The 10,674-nt window shown below is 35.6% G+C and overlaps 1 pseudogene; it reads left to right on the forward strand.

Annotated features, from left to right (window-relative positions):
* The first annotated feature begins 5,016 nt into the window (after positions 1-5,016).
* LOC146887670 (uncharacterized) lies at positions 5,017-7,710 on the forward strand (annotated as a pseudogene).
* The last annotated feature ends 2,964 nt before the right edge of the window (positions 7,711-10,674 follow it).

The following is a 10,674-nucleotide window of genomic DNA, read 5'->3' on the forward strand; positions in this document are numbered from 1 at the left end:
AGCATTTAAAATAGGAATGAAAGTTTTTAATATCATTTAAAGTACATAATTTGGAATTTATTTTTCATATTTCAGCTAGTTTAATTATTATGGAACATCTTATAATGTTTAATCATAGAATAATATTTTCAGAATAAATTTAAGATATGCTAATATTATCGGAATGATTTAAAATATATTTTAAAATGTTGGTTTTGAAAACAAAATTTTGAATCTTCCAAAACCGGTTAGTTTTTAGAATCTTTTCAAAGTTTCATCCAGCTAAACATTATTAAACTGACGACTTGGCAAGTGACATGATTACTTTATAACTTGGGAAAGTAGAAAGTGGTTCGAATTTCAATTTAGTTGACATAGAGATGGTAGCCATAAATGTTAAGACAATAGTATGGTGAAGACACCACAATAGTATCGTTGACATGATTACTTAATTTTATATATATATATATATATATATATATATATATATATATATATATATATATATATATATATAAATTTTTTATTTTTATTTCTTTTGCCTCCCTTTAACTTTTGAAAACCACTTTCATTGAGATGTCCAATTGTAAGTAATGCTCATACTCATCTTGCAAGTTATTAATAGGATAAGGTACACCGCATTTCAAAAATAGGTGAAGGTACAAAGGATAATAAAATAAGGTAATTAAAATCACCAATGGGAGTGATAATTTTAATGAGGAGGTAGATTAAATTTCAATTGCATTTTTGTAGTGGGCGAGATTTATTTTGTACTATATATGACTAACCTATCCTCGGAACTAACATGAACTCTTATGAATCAAGTATGTGTCACTTTATTAAGTCAACATGTGTTTAGTCTCTATTCATTTGATTAGGATGACACTATATTAACTATGGTGGCCACAATGATACACTATCAGCCATAGGAATTGGGACTTATGGCCTAGATCCACCCAAGTAAGGGTCTATTTGCATCTATTATATATCTAAGACAATCTTAGTATAGGTAAATTATTGAAATAGATATTTTAATTTATTGACACGTGTTTAAAATTGAGGGTATTTTTGTCTTTTTGATGTTGTTGTGTTTGTACCGTTCGAAAGTCTTTTTTAAATACTGATTGACGTTGTCTGACAGCAACATCCTTCTTCTCCAAGACAATCAGCTTTCTCGAGATTAGTTTTTATTTTCTTCTTCTTCTTCTTCAATCCTTCTTCTTTCTTCTTCTTCATACCAAGTTAGTTTTTTTTTTTTTTTTTTTTTTTTTTTTTTTTAATTTCTGGCTTGTTGTTGTTGAATGTTGATTGGATTTTTGCTTGATCAAAGTTATTTTTTGTTGTTGTTTCTTTTTTCTTATATTTGTCGTTGTTCTTTCTTTTTTCTTCTATTTTTTATTTTATTTCTTCTTCTTCGTAGATCTTTATTCTTTCTTTTTCTTTGTACTCTGTTAAACTTTTTTTACTTCGTGTTGATTGTTTGTCATGAAATGTTTAATTTTTGCAATATTTTTCGTCCTGGACATGTTTTAGTGTTGTTGATGGTGTTATTGTATTTATATTTTTGTACTTGGTAGACCTATTACTGTGTGTTGACGAAAAGGTTCAAGTTTTTGTTTTTAGAAGGTATTTTTGAACAAAATCTTGAACATGTTTTGTTGTTGTTGATGGTATTGTTATAATTTTTGTATACTTTGAGAGTGTTCTTGAGTCTGCCATTGTTCTGCAACGATTTAAGAGTGAATTTAGAGTGGAATTGTGTGGGAGATTGACGTATAGGAGCTGAATTGAGAGAAAGCCAAATGGAAGGTCAATGGTGATCATTAGAAGCTCTCAAGTAATCCACTTTTAAGCAAGGAAACCAGGTTAAGGCAGCCCAAATTCACCACGCCGCTGCCGCTGCTCACTGACGTCGCCATTGCGCTGCCATTACCTCGCCGGTGCTGTCGCCTCGCTGCTGTCGTCGCCTCTCCGCTGCCACCGTGGGTCGGAGTTCCACCGTCACCTCTCTCCCCCAAATTCACCACGCCAATTGCGCTGCCGCTGCTCACCGACGTCGCCATTACGCTGCTGTCACCTCGCCGCTGTCGTTGCCTCGCCGCTGCTGTCGCCTCTCCGCTGCCATCATGGGTCTGAGTTCCACGTTCGAAGATCGTATGGGTTCCACGTCGAAGCGGCTCTGTCTTCTCACCGGCCACCGTGTTCGTCGACCCTGACCTTGGTTTTGGTGAGTTTAATTCATTCTTCTTCTTGCCATTGTTATCGCTGCTAGGTTTTCTCATTGGTTTTTTATTTGTAAGGAATTGTATTATGGATTGCCGGTGCCGTCACCCTCGCTGGCCAACCACTGCACTGTTCGACCCTCACCCTCATTTTGGTGAGTTTAATTCATTGTGGTTTACCGAATGTTGATCGCTTGTAGTTGTTCTCACATGGTTTTTTGTTTTGTAAGGGGTTGTGTTCGGTCTTCCCACGTTCGTTGGTCCACAAAGCGCTGATTTTGGTCCCAGAGTACTGATCTTGTGGTGTGTTTGCGAGATAGGAGCCATTATAAGGTGTGTTTGCCGATTAATTCTATTTTTGGTTTAATTATTGTTGATTGATGCTTAGTCCAAATTGAGATTGGTTGAATTGTTATATGCATTTGGATTGGTTCTGTTTTTGGTTTGATTGCTAATTGATGCTTAGTCTAAATTGAAATTGTCTGAATTGTTATTGGTTCTGTTATTGGTTTCATTTCAACAATCTATACCACCTCATTTATTTTGATAATAACAGTGTAATTCTAAATGAAAAGCTTGTACCTGTAATGGGATTTGATTGCTAATTCTATTAAACTCTTATACTGCATTGTGATGCCTCCATGAATAGATATCATGAATCTGATGATGGTATTTTGGTGTAGACACATTAACTTTTCACAATTTTGGTTAGGAATAGATATCATGAATAAATAACCCAAACTTTTGCATTGTTTCATTAACCCATATCCTTTTTACATTACTGTCATGTAACCCAAAATTTTGCTTAAAATTTCCCATATATTGATCTTGAGACTTCTTTTTTCTTTGGGTCAATTGAATATGAAAAAGTCAACTCATGGTCAACTTACCAAATTTTCAGCCAATTTAGTGCATCTTTTGCCATTCTTTTTGTAAGTTTTTTTGCCCTTCGTTCACTATTTATGCATCAAAAAATGCCACACAAGTTAATCACTCTAATTGAATGAAAAAAAAAACATAAACGAAGTTTTTTAAGTAGACTAGTTATGCACAAACTAAGTCACACAAGTTTGGGTCTCCACACATCAATTTTCGTGCAGCATGTTATTCCAGTCTTTTACATCACTTTTCATCATTCATTTACCAATTAGAAGGTGTTTGTTCCATTGCTTCATATTTCCTTTGCTGATTTGGGATGTCTTAGCTCATTTTCACCATTTTTCTAGTTCATTTTTTGGGTTTTTACTAGGAAAATTCGAATTAACTTGTTAATTCTGAGTTCTCATCTGTTCTCAGCCTTTCTTTTGGTAATTAGAAGTTGTCCAAGTAGTTCTATAAGAGTTATGTGCACTAGTTTACTTAATTTCTAAATTTTTGGAGTTTTAGGGTTTAGTGGTAGTTTTAGGTCTTAGGTAGCTAGATTTTGAGTTGTAGTCAGTTTTAGCAGTTTGAGCTGTTTTCTATTCATATTTTGCCATTAGAAACATGTTAGGATAGTTAGATTAGACTTCCATAGGTTAGCTTAGTACATGCATACACAAAAGGGTCAATTTTGTAGACTAGTCTTGGTTTTAGGTAGTGATTTTTGGTAAATCATTTAGGAGATAGTTTGTGACTTAGGATTAAGTTTTCTGACGTCATTTTAACCTTGTCTAGGTACTTTAGTGGTAGTTCTACACATGCTTTAGCATAAACTTAGTATTAGCCTACTTTTAGGGTGTCTTTAGAGGTTTTAGGTAGTGAAATTTTGAGTTTTAGGTAGTATTTCAGTTTTGAGTTGTTCCTTAGGATCCTTTAGTCATTTTAACTTTTTTGAGTAGGTGCTTGGTCCTGTTTATACCAATTTCGCATCATAGATTTTAGATTAGAGGAAAAAGGCAAAAAGTCAACTTTTGGTCAACTTTTCAGCTTTTCAGCCAAGTTACAACATTCTTTCTTTGTTTTTGTTATTTTTTCTGTCCTTGGTTTACTTTTTCTGCATAAAAATCGGCCACACAATTTAGTCACACTAATTCAATGAAAAAAATAATGAAGTTAGGTATTTAACTAGAGTAGAGATTCGTAAACTAGCCATACAAGTTATCTCTACCTCAATTTTCGTTTTCCTTGATAATACAATGATGTTTATTTGCATTTTAGATTGTAAACTGAAATAAACTGAAGTTTATTTGCAAATTGTATAACAGATTCAACCAACCATTGCTTATGCTTGTTTATTTGGGTAGATGTTATGTTTGTTTTGATATATTCATTTGCATGAAGACTAATATTTATTTATGCACTATGATAGGGGAGGAAAGGGTGAGGGTGGATCTGGAGGTAAATCACAGTAGCAAGGAAGGATTTCCCTAAAAGGTTGCCTAGTACCTTTTGTGAAGTATAATTTATTTCCACCTGATGTGATTCTTGCCAAGTATTATCATGCTGCTGATTTAAGTAGTTAATGAACTATATTAATGTAGTCAATGAAAATGTAAAGTAAGTGTCTAACAAAGTTTTAAATGATAAAATGTTCCTTAAAATAAAGTCAATTACTAAAAAAAAAGGAAATCAAAATTTGACTATAATACTTAAAAAGAGACTACTAAAGACAAGAACAAAGAGAATTTTAACTAAATTGGTCTGCATAGTCATGGGACTTGCATTCCAATTAGGACATTGTATCATGGTTAGTATTTGGAAATCTTACTTAATCAGTGAGATATATCCCAACAATGTCATGATCTTAAGAAATACATGGGGACATATATGTCTCTACTTTATTTCAATTCTCCCCATTAGAATCTAATTTAAACCATTTATTATGGTATAGAACATGGGCGAACCTCCTTTGAATCGTGCATGGATGTATGATCGTTGTTATAGTGGTAGAAAGGGATTGAAGGAGTCTTTTGTCTTAGGCGTTGAAGAGTTTGTTCGAGTAGCAAGGCAGTCTAGATATTTTGAACTTGAAGGTGGGATTAAATGCCCTTGCATTAAGTGTGACTGTACAAGGATTTTGGCAGATGAGATTGTAAAAGTTCACCTTTATAAAAAAGGGTTCATACCAAATTACTGGATTTGGACATTACATGGTGAAGATATGCCAATTGTTGATTTAAATGAAGGTGATAATTTTCTCCCTAGAGAGGGTGTACATACTGCTGAAATGGAGCAATTGCGTGACATGGAAGAGATGGTCAATAACGCTTTATGTCAATTTCAATCAAACCAACAACCCAACGGCACTAACTTAGAAGAGTGTCCTAATGAATCCACACAAAGGTTTTATAATTTGTTGGCGGGGGCAAATCAACTTTTATTTGAAGGGGCAAGAGACTCTAAATTGTCAATATGTGTTAGACTTCTATCTTATAATTCTAATTGGAATATTCCCAACCAATGCTTAGAGGCTTTCACCAAACTTTTGTTAGATCTCACACCACCAAATATGAGCTTGCCAAAGAGTTTTTATGACGCTAAGATGTTAGTATCAAAGTTGGGATTGGAGGCTAAGAAGATTGATTGTTGTGTAAGTGGTTGTATGCTCTTTTATGACAATGATAGTGGAAAAAGAGATGCAGCATTGCTTGAATGTAAATTTTGTCACAAACCAAGATATCATCCACTTCATCAGGGATCAAGGCGCAAAAAACCAATCGTAGTTAAGTCAATGTTCTATTTGCCTATAATCCCAAGATTACAAAGAATGTTTGCTTCTATGCAAACCGTGCCACATATGACTTGGCATCATGGAAACCAAAGCCAAGGCATGTTACGCCACCCATCTGATGGTGAAGCCTGGAAACACTTTGATCGTAAACATCCTACCTTTGCATCTGATCCACGCAATGTGCGACTTGGTCTATGTTCAGATGGATTTAACCCTTGCATTTAGGCTTCATCTTCACCATATTCTTGTTGGCCCGTGATTGTTACTCCATAAAATCTTCCTCTTGAAATGTGCATGTCAAAGCCTTATATGTTTTTGAGTTGTCTTATACCAGGGCCATCCAATCCAAAGGCCTCTATTGATGTTTACTTGAAGCCTTTAATTGATGATTTGAAGAAGTTGTGGGTTGGTATCTTGACCTATGCTGTTTCAAGGAAACAAGATTTTATGATGAGGGCATGTTTGATGTGGACTATTAATGACTTCCCTGCTTATGGGATGTTATCTGGTTGGGGCACACATGGTAGATTAGCTTGTCCGCATTGCATGGAGCACAATAAGTCATTCACGTTAAATTATGGTCGCAAAAGTTGTTGGTTTGACTCACATCGTAGGTTCTTACCTAATGACCATCCCTTTAGGAGAAATATTAAAGCCTTTCGAAAAGGGCAAGTTGAAATAGATGAGCCACCTCCTAGGTTGACACCATTACAAGTTTGGAGAAGAGTGAAACATTTTCCAAAAGTCACTGAAAATGGTGTAACACGGATAGATGGATATTGAGAGTGGCATAATTGGACAAAAAGAAGCATGTTTTGGGATCTTCCATATTGGAAAGATAATTTGTTAAGACATAATCTTGATGTAATGCACATAGAAAAAAATTTCTTTGAGAACATATTCAATACTGTTATGAATGTGATGGGAAAGACAAAAGACAATGAGAAGGCAAGAAGGGATTTAGGATTGTATTGAAAGCGAAAAGACTTGGAGTTGAAGGTTCAAGATAATGGGAAAATATTAAAGCCTAAAGCGAATTACACTTTAACTCCAGATGAAGCTAAATCAGTTTGTCGGTGGATAAAGGAACTTAAGATGCCAGATGGTTATAGTTCCAACTTGGCTAGATGTGCTGATGTTGAAAAGGGAAGAATCCATGGAATGAAAAGTCATGATTGCCATGTATTCATGGAGTCATTACTTCCTATTGCATTTAGTGCTTTGCCCATTCATGTTTTAAATCCTCTTACTGAAATTAGCCACTTTTTCAAAGATTTGTGCTCTGCAACATTAAAAGAGGAATCCCTAAGAAGAATGAAGGAAAATATTCCAATTATTCTCTGCAAATTAGAGAGAATATTCCCTCCTGGATTATTTGATTCCATGGAACATCTCCCTATTCATCTCCCCCATGAAGCATTGTTGGGTGGACTAGTGCAATACAGATGGATGTATCCTTTTGAAAGGTACTAAAGGACCTCCCTATTCATATTTATAATTAATTTTGTCACCAATTTTTTTCTTCATGATGTATTTTTTTATTTGTATAGATTCATGGGTGATTCAAAACGATCAATAAAAAATAAAGCAAGAGTTGAAGGTTCTATTTGTGCATCTTATTTACACCGTGAGACAACATACTTTTGTTCTCATTACTTCAACAACTTCATGTTGTCACCACGCAATTGGAGGAATGAAGTTGAATGTCAAAGAGATGTGTCAACGTTGTCTATTTTTCAGCAACAAGGTCGACATGTAGGGAGAGAATCGATTCATTGGCTAACTGATGCCGAGTTCAAATATGCTCATGTTCATGTGTTAATCAATTGCACTGAAGTCAAACCATATCTTGAGTAAGTTATATCCTCCTTTGTTAACAAATTTGTGGTCAATTATATGTAAGCCTATAATTAATTTACCATTGCAATCTATTTTCACCATCTCATTCCTTACAGGCTTGCAAATACCTGAGAGCAGTGCTTCTGCTCGTATTCATTCAGAGTTTCCTGAATAGTTCCAATATCAAGTATGTATTGTACCATTAATTATGCAACAAATGGATTTTAATGTATCGTAATTTTACATCTATCTTTCTATACTTGTAGGTTTATAACGAGCCATTAAGTGTTAGAAACCAAGACCTAAGGGATTTGTCAAATTGGCCAATGAAATGTGTCAAAGAATGGCACACATACTTCATGAATGGGTACAAGTTCCATACTAACGCATGGAGCAAAGGGAAAAAGACTATAAATAGTGGTGTTCATGTGAAGGGCCTTACCGAAGGAGGTGAAGATGATTTTTATGGGATCATTCATAGAATATATGAACTATAGTACAATACTTCTAATAAACCGAAGAAAGTTGTACTTTTTTTGTGAATGGTTTGATCTCTCAAGAAAAGGTACAAGAGTAGATCCTAAATATAACATTGTGGACATTCACATGACTTCAAGGTACCAACCATTTGATCCATTTATTTTAGCATACAATGTTAGACAAGTATATTATGTACAATATCCACGATATCGAAAAGACAACCGTGGTTGGTGTGTTGCAATTAAAACAAAGCCGAGAGGTCGCATTGAATCAAATGAGGTGGAAGATGATGTCCCTTACCAAGTTGATGAAATGTCCCATGTGAACGAAGTAATTGAAGTAGAACATGTATCAGGATTTCATCACATATAAGGTCATGATGAAGAGTTGGAATAGCAGTAGGAGGAAGAAGAAGAAGAAGATGAAGAAGAAGAAGAAAAAGAAGAAGAAGAAGAAGAGGAGGAGGAGGAATATCTAGATGAAGAAGAAGATGAAACTGAAGAAGAAGAAGTGGAGGAAGAGGAGGACGACGATGAGGGTGAAAGTGATGATAATAACTAACTTTGTCTTTTTTGTTTTAGTACTTAACTTTTTAATATGTTTTTTTTTCATTTCATTAGAACTTTTTGTTGTTGTACTTCAAGTTGTGTAATATGTCTAATGAGTAGTTATTAAATTGGTATATTTGTTTATTATTATACACCATCTTAATTTGTTTGACACTTAGATCCTATACTCCATACACCATGTCATCGGAAGATCCACCTCAACCACCCCCAGTTGACAAGGGGAAAGGTATTGCAAAAACAAGAAAGAGACGTAATAATTATGTGCTTTGGATTTCAGTCAGACCCATCACCCCTACCCCGGGCTTACATATGCCATCCTTATCTTCCCCACCTCCACCCACAGGGTTACATAACCCAACATCTATCCCGACGATTCATATGTCGTCCTCCTCTTCTCAACCTCCACCCACAGGGTTGCATACCCCTGTTGTTGCTCCCAGGCCCCCTTCTGTACCACCCTCCCATATATCATCCTCATCTTCCTCAGCTGCACACACTGGGTTACATACCCCTTCTACAGACATTGGAGCATCCCCATCACCTCATACTGTACCATCCCCAGCCTCCATTAGTGGCCCATCTTCTACCGTTGGTCAGCAGTTTGCACCATCCCCAGTTGCAGGTGATATAGTTGCCCCACAACCTATGGTTGATGCTGATTTAGATGCAGAACCTGACCCTCCTCTGCAGGACCGCCCAATGATTGAACCTGTCGATCGAGGGTAATATTTAAATTCAATTATTCTCATTGTTTATATTATGTAATTCTTTCATTTTCTGACAATTTTCCATGAATTGTAGGTTTGTTCCATCTATAGTTGCTTCACAGGCTATCACAAAGACAATCAAGCAACAATTTCTTAATCCTTGGCCATCATGGGGATCAATACCTGAAAAAGACAAGGAAATTTTCTGCCAACGTTTCAAGGTAACGTGTTCTAACTTATTATATAGGTAAATTAAGTTGTTAACTACTATTCCATGTTTAATATACTTATAATGTTTTATATGTTTAAATTGTGTTATAGAGGAGAGTTCAGTGGGCACCAGAGCATGAAATTGCCATTAAGAGAAATTTCAACAGCAGAGCTTCCCATCGTCTATCTGAGCTGTTTAGAGATGCTAGAACGGCTAGAGAAAGGCTAGAATGGATTCCTAATGATGTGTGGACAAGGCTGCTAGAACATTGGAATTCTCCAAGTTATTGGAGCAAATGTATTGCAGCAAAAAAGAATAGGGCTTCTGAAACAGGTGGGACCCTACACACAGGTGGATCCATTACCACTTACGAGCATGCCCTTCGTATGGTAAACACATTAACTGTTTGTATTTGTCACATTTGAACTACATTTTTAAAGTTTGAAATCAAATCAAATCTAACTCTATAACATTTTGTTGCAGGCACGTGAGTTGGGACGCCATGTGTTTCTCGATGAAGTCTTTCAGCAGACACATATCTAGAAGGGTACTGGTGAGTATGTGGATGAGAGGTCTAGGAAGACAAATGTAAGTCTCTTTTACTGTTCAATATTATTTACTCTTAAATGTATCCACCCCAGAATAATAATTGTTAATTTTTTACTTACAGGAAGAATTTCAGACTAGGCTTTCTCAAGTTAGATCTGAGGTTTCCTTATGTGCTGATGGAACACAAGAGCAGTCCTCTATTGATCCTACATAGGACGAGAATATCAGGACTAGGTGTTGGATTGAGACAGTAGGAGGGAAAAAGAAAGGAAGACTTTATGGGGCTCGTTAACTTGTTTCAAAATATACAGGTCCAAATGAAAACATGAACCAAGTACCAGCTTCTTCCTCTTCTAATACTAAGGACCTCACTAATATTAGGCAGCAACTTTCACGCAGCCTAGAGGAAAATGAGCAATTGAGGTCTGAGTTTCGATCCTTTTAGTCACTAGTCCTGCAATATCTC

This window comes from Vigna unguiculata, chromosome 3 (assembly GCF_037176805.1).
Source record: "Vigna unguiculata cultivar grain cowpea cultivar isolate G323 ecotype 2 chromosome 3, ASM3717680v1, whole genome shotgun sequence".
NCBI lineage: Eukaryota > Viridiplantae > Streptophyta > Magnoliopsida > Fabales > Fabaceae > Vigna > Vigna unguiculata.